The following is a 7,512-nucleotide window of genomic DNA, read 5'->3' as shown; positions in this document are numbered from 1 at the left end:
GATGGCTTTAGACTTTAAGTGGTCCATGTGAAGAACAAGGAAAAGCACCGTGTTAGCCAGAGCACACCTCTGATAGATTCAAGACGAGAATTTATTCAGGACTTTGCGGCTGTGTGCGCGTCGAGTCAGACATCCCCTTAGAAAAGCTAAGAACGCTATGGCCGTTTTAAGTGTGAAGCACTGCAAACAGGAAGGAGCGTTCCTCGAAAATGAGAGCAGCCTGTCAAACTCACCCACCCCGTGTGTTCGACCAACATATCTTTCATTGCAGGTGTTGAAAACCAGTACTTTCTGGTAGATAAACAGATAAAAGTACTCAATGTTTTCCCAAGCTATTACTAGCCTCCCTCCACAGCAACCATCTGAACCTGAATGATGCCTGGGCAGTGGTCACAGACAATGCCTCCTAGAGCCTGAAGGCATACAAGGAGGTTCTGAAAGGAGAGATGCCCAACAGTGTCCATGTACCCTGTCTCTATCAGGTCATCAATCTGGAGGGTGAAACCTGGCAACCTGGCAGGAATCAATCACCACCTTCCGGAGACACCTGAAACCCCACCTCTTTAAGGAATACCTAGGATAGGATAAAGTAATCGTTCTACCCCCCCCCTTAAAAGATTTAGATGCACTATTGTAAAGTGGCTGTTCCACTGGATGTCATAAGGTGAATGCACCAATTTGTAAGTCGCTCTGGATAAGAGCGTCTGCTAAATGACTTAAATGTAATGTAAATGTTCTCTGAAGTTGCATCACTTGGGACATGGATGAGATTTGTCTTCTTCAGAAATAGAAGATGGGTGAGCTTCCTCATTATGAAGGAGTTTGTGCAGGCCAAGGTTCCTCCTGAAGCAGTGAGCTCCAGATGGAATAGTTCATTTGAGGCAGTGAAGTACCATGCAGAGCATGTTCATCTGTACAGAGAGTTTTTGTTGGCAGAAAAGTCATCATCCCAGGCAGTCAGAAACCTCCTCAGCCAGCTGGAAACAGAGGAGAAGGTTGCTGCATTGTTGCCTAGATTCTTGCATTATTATTTATTTATTTATAATGAAACACTTTGTAGAACTCTGTATTGAAGCACTTGCCATGATAAAAAATGTACTGTTTCCCTGTACTATGCCCAAAAGCAGTTAGAACCGAGTGGACAAGACCCGTGGGACTGTGATGATGTTCTTTTCTACACAGAAGATCATCCAACATTATTGCCATTCCTTTGATGCACTACAGTCACTTAATACTGTCATAGTCCAAACTAAAAAAAATTACATAACTTATTTTAATTTAATTTTTTACATCGTGGGGTCGCAATTATTATTTTTTAATATCAAAGTGAGGTCAGGAGCCAAAGAACCTCACAAGGTTAAAGCCATGTGGATAGACAGACATCCAGGAATTCACCTGTTCGGTACAGGCGGAGGATAGGAGACGAGGAAGCCACTTTAGACTATTGAAATACACCCACTGTATTTTTTATTTTATTTAACCTTTATTTAACTAGGCAAGTCAGTTAAGAACAAATTCTTATTTACAATGACGGCCTACTCCGGCCAAACCCAGACGATGCTGGGCCAATTGGGCGCCGCCCCATGGGACTCCTAATCACGCCCTGATGTGATGCAGCCTGGATTCGAACCTGGGACCAGGGTAACACCTCCAGCACTGAGATGCAGTTCCTTCGACCGCTGCGGATAGTAGATGATTTAATGCTTTGCTAAATGCCATGTCTGCATCTTTGTGCTACGCTAAGAGAAACTAAGAGGAACTGAAACTGACAGATGAAGATTAAAGCAATATTCACATTGGTCACACAATGTCTTTACAACCAATAATACATTCAGTCTCATAAATTACATTCAGATGACTTAATCAAAAGCAGAGGCTGAAGACTGATGATAGAGTTCTTTGCTTGTTTCTGTTTTTTATGTTAAAATCTTTCTACTATAGCAATGTTGTTTGGGGGCAAATAGAGCATAGCCTATTTGTTGCTTGTACAGGCATTAAAGAAGTGAGGCTGTGTTAGGCCAATTATGCCAGTATAAATTGAGAACAGAAGAAGAAAAAACATTACAAAACAAACTGCATTTGTATGCTTGCTTTCCCTTCATCCAAAAATAAATCAGCCCAACAAATAAAATTATCACTTCCATTAATGTGCTTGTTGAGAGTGTAAGATATACAATTATCTCCCAAATTGTGGTGAGCAATTAGGCTAACCACTATGTCCACAAACACATCACAATCAAACCATGATGACAGAGGGAAATTCTTATGATGCGTCACACAGGCCAACCCTGACCAAATTACTTTTTCTGCCATCCATTAAAAGGCTGCCAATGTGCTGGAAATGTTCTTCTCTATATTGAGTTAGTTCTATAATGAATTGGACCGATAACACCTAATACCCGCAGCCTGTCACAAAACCAGGAGGGTATGATGAGAAGCACAGGACACCAAACACAGGCTTTGTGACTAAATCCCTGGGTGAGAAAAGCCTGGTGCCTTCAGAGACAGGATGTTAAGAAGGGTCTTTCCATCTCATAAACAGCCCAACAAAAGACCCACCATCATCATCAAAGAAACCACAGGGGAGACTGTGGAGGGGAAGTGAGAACAGTGGGAGATATGAGAGGATGGTCGTTTGCACCACTCTACTAAAACCAGCAGCCAAACCAAAACAAACCCTTTTGGCCAATTGCAGCCTGAGTTGCACCTTGGAAAGTATTTTTTTGTTGAGAATTAAAACATTATATAATTGGAATCGGTTATGACATTCTTTTCCCTATATTCATTTAGCAGGGGTGGCCCACCACTGTTAATTGTTGCCACCACTGCAAACAAAAAATTATTGTTTATAATCAATATCGGCTGAGACTCGCTTTTAAATGGATAGTCGTTGGCTCAATGACTGGAAGTCTATGGGAACAGCTTGCATGTCATTGCCCTAACGCTACCCTTGCCACCACTGCTGAACAAAAATCCAAGGGGAAACACTAAGATGTGTGGTTTGCAATGCATGCAACCCTAATTGCAGGTGTGACCATTATCAACAAAGCAGGAGTGAGGCAGATGGCACAGCCTAGCAGGAATAGGTTACTGAGGCCATTGCTGAGTAGGCATACTGAAACAACTCAGCATGCTTTCTAATTACATGTAATTACAATGTTATTTACTGTCGAACATGAGTTAGCTACGCTTCATTTCCAGTAAGGGTGTCAATATTGTCAAGTCGTTTTAAAAGACAAAACATGAATGTTATTGTCATAGAAGGCTTATTTGAGTTGATGTGTGAGAGTGTGTGTGGACACAGTCCAATTGAAAGATAAAGACAGTGAGCACACATCAGAAACAGTGTTTTGAAAACATCCATCCCTTTTCTTCTTAGAAAATAGGGCAATGAAAACAAATAGCTTCTGCTGCAGCAGCTGACAGGCTACATTGGTTTCACATTGGTGCATGAACCCTTCCTGACCCAGTTCCTACTATAAGCCGTCATCATCGTGGGTGGGGTGGGTACAAAGAAGAGCATCAGCCTATTAATGGCATGTGGATACGTTTTGAGGCTTGTCAACAGAAAAAGACCAACTGGCATTTGGGAGGCGAGCAGGAAGCCTGTATTCAACACTTGTTACAGTTGATCAAGTCTGTCGATTGACCCATAGGATTGACCTCGAAGTGGTCATTGACGTGGCCAATTGCTCTGATGACAGATCTATCTACTAAATAAACAACCGCCGCCAAGAAATGACTGAGTAGTGCTTCTTGGTCTTGCTAATATGAAATCATTACAACACTGCCCTTATGTAATACATGGGAAAGAGAGTAGTAGAGAATACAACATATATCAAATTATTTTTGTGTGTCCCCAATATATCAGCAATATCTTATTATATAGGCCTAAAATAATATCTACATGTGATATATACATTATATATTTATTATGCATCCCTATTTTGGATTAGTAGCCCAGTGTTTCAAATCACAGAGGAACATAGGACAAACGACTGAGTTGCAGAGAGGACAAGATACCCCTGCTGATATGTAAACATTGCTAGAGAGTGAATGCAGCAGCAGGTAAAGGCTTCAATGAATGTATAACGTATAGCCCTACAATCTGCAAAGGGGAATCATTCCATCAGTGATGCTGTAACATTAAAAGGAAAATACAGTGGTCAATGTCAAAGATAAGAGTTCAATAATTCCCCAATTACCTGCAGATTCGCCTGTGTTGATCCAGTCGGGGTTTGCAATGCTTGCGATTGCAAAGATATCCGCTGCCAGAAACAGACATCCTGATATAATTGTTAATTTATCCATATTTGCAGCTCAAGTCTGTGTACTTTAAATTAGCAGATATGAAAGACGTGGCTTAGAGTTCCAGGTAAGACCAAGGAGTGTAAACCTCAGAGATACAGTTTTTAGATATATGTTTCCGTTAGATAGTTATCAGTCCACCTCACCCCCTTCAAAAGAGATTCAACTGGTTTGGAGGTTCAGCCTGTCATTATTCATTTGGACATGGCAGCAACAGGAAAAAAATCACATCTCAAACGACCATCTTTTCGACCCGAATCTTCCTCCGATAAAGCAAAAGGAGCTGGCGCAACGTCAGGGCCCAAGTCTCCAGTCGCTGGTGTTCTCGCTCGGATCTGCACGGTAGCAGCAGCATTTGGTTATTGAGACTAGCCGGATAGCTAGCCACCTAGCTAGCTATTTCCCACATTCCAACTCCGTGTGCCGAACAACAACCCACAGAGGGTGCTTGACGGCCGAACCCCCATTTGAAGAAGTACTTTAAACCATTTCACGAACAAAACTCCGTCAGACAGGGGTACAAAATAATCGAATAATGCTGTGCCTTCAGTATGTCCTTGTTTTCAGCGAAGCTCTAAGGCTAGCTAGCCGTCAGGAAAACGAGAACCCATCCTCCCTCTTGCTTATTCATGCCCCCTTCTCCGCTGCTGGAATAGCATCTGTAGTGTAAATAGACCGCTAGCTAGCAAGCTCTGGTGCCGACATAGCGAAGTAGGAACCAAGGCAGCTCGAGCAGGCTCGGCGGCTTTCGCATAATCTTTATATGGAAATACGATATTATTAAAGCCGCTAGGAGAGGTGGTGATTATGTTTTCCCCGATTAGCCCACTAGCTTGGCCCCCTATCAACCGAACACGGTGCCTCACGCAGTGCGTTCCACAGACACAACAGCTCTCTCTCTCTCTCTCTCTCTCTCTCTCTCTCTCTCTCTCTCTCTCTCTCTCTCTCTCTCTCTCTCTCTCTCTCTCCCTCTCTCTCTCTCTCACACACACACACACACACACACACACACACACACACACACACACACACACACACACACACACACACACACACACACACACACACACACACACACACACAGGGGGCATTCGCTATCGTCTCGCGAGATCGTTGGCGTGAGAGACGTTTCAGACAGATGGGACCATGCAGAGGGGGTAGATGAGACCACTCATTTAGAAGGACATGACATTCATCAAACGGTTTATTATTCTCATCAGAGGAAGAAGTAACGCCTTTCCTTTTAACACTCAAAGGCTCCTTATCCCATGTTTGAATAAGTGTCCATTCTACCAGATAAAAGTGGTCCCCAAGATAGGAGTGATGGGGGGAAAAAACGACAGTCTGAAATGTTTGTATGATTACCTTTTTTGTGACACATTTTTGCCAACAAAAGCATGTGTAGATGCCTAGGTTTATTCTCACTGACACATGCTGTAGTTAAGGTCAAAGCAAATCCTCTGATCTATCAAGGGAGTGTGCCAGATAGCAGTACTTTGCTGGTCAGCGCTTTCCACTATTCCATTAGAGCAGCAAAGCAATCAGCAGAAAGTAACCTCCCACCCACTCAACACAGCAGTCTCAGCAATGTGAGTCTTCACACTCTGCACAGATGTCAGTTTAACATCTTGTTTTGATGCACATTTTGTTGAGTTGTTAACTAACGTGAATTCAATGTGAAATCAACCAAACATGTCACCCTGTCATTGAATTTAGGTGTAAAATACAAAATACCTTTAAGTTGATGACTATTTGCAAATCCAATCAGTTTTCCACAACATCATTGCATTTTTTGGTTAAAATAATGTGGAAACAACTTTGATTCAACCAGTTTTTACCCAATGTGCTTCTGCTTTGGAGAGAATACATAGATCACCCAGTTCTCATAAACTCAGCAAAAAAGAAACGTCCTCTCACTGTCAACTGGGTTTATTTTCAGCAAACTTAACATGTGTAAATATTTGTATGAACATAAGATTCAACAACTGAGACATAAACTGAATACAAGTAGCACAGACATGTGACTAACAGAAATGGAATGTGTCCCTGAACAAAGGGGGGGGGGGGGTCAAAAGTAACAGTCCAGTATCTGGTGTGGCCATCGGCTGCATTAAGTACTGCAGTGCATCTCCTCCTCATGGACTGCACCAGATTTGTCAGTTCTTGCTGTGAAATGTTACCCCACTCTTCCACCAAGGCACCTGCAAGTTCCCGGACATTTCTGGGGGGAATGGCCCTAGCCCTCACCCTCCGATCCAACAGGTCCCAGATGTGCTCAATGGGATTGAGATCTGGGCTTTTCGCTGGCCATGACAGAACACTGACATTCCTGTCCTGGAGGAAATCACGCACAGAACGAGCAGTATGGCTGATGGCATTGTCATGCTGGGGTGTCATGTCAGGATGAGCCTGCAGGAGGGATACCACATGAGGGAGGAGGATGTCTTCCCAATAACGCACAGCGCTGAGATTGCCTGCAATGACAACAAGCTCAGTCCGATGATGCTGTGACACACTGCCCCAGACCATGACAGACCCTCCACCTCCAAATCGATCCCGCTCCAGAGTACAGGCCTCGGTGTAATGCTCATTCCTTCGACGATAAACGCGAATCCGACCATCACCCCTGGTGAGACAAAACCGTGACTTGTCAGTGAAGAGCACTTTTTGCCAGTCCTGTCTGGTCCAGCGATGGTGGGTTTGCGCCCATAGGCGACGTTGTTGCCAATGATGTCTGGTGAGGACCTGCCTTACAACAGGCCTGGGGACAGTCTGAGTACTGATGGAGGTGTTGTGTGTTCCTGGTGTAACCCGGGCAGTTGTTGTTGCCATCCTGTACCTGTCCCGCAGGTGTGATGTTCGGATGTACCGATCCTATGCAGGTGTTGTTTCACGTGGTCTGCCACTGCGAGGACGATTAGCTGTCCGTCCTGTCTCCCTGTAGCGCTGTCTTAGGCGTCTCACAGTACGGACATTGCAATTTATTTCCCTGGCCACATCTGCAGTCCTCATGCCTCCTTGCAGCATGCCTATTCCACATTCACGCATATGAGCAGGGACCCTGGGCATCTTTATTTTGGTGTTTTTCAGAGTCAGGAGAAAGGCCTCTTTAGTGTCCTAAGTTTTTATAACTGTGACCTTAATTGCCCCCCGTTCGTTCCACAGGTGCATGGTCATTAATTGTTTATGGTTCATTGAACAAGC

Source organism: Oncorhynchus gorbuscha, linkage group LG16 (assembly GCF_021184085.1).
Source record: "Oncorhynchus gorbuscha isolate QuinsamMale2020 ecotype Even-year linkage group LG16, OgorEven_v1.0, whole genome shotgun sequence".
NCBI lineage: Eukaryota > Metazoa > Chordata > Actinopteri > Salmoniformes > Salmonidae > Oncorhynchus > Oncorhynchus gorbuscha.
The sequence above is the reverse complement of the archived record's forward strand: the minus strand, read 5'-3'. Positions refer to the sequence as shown.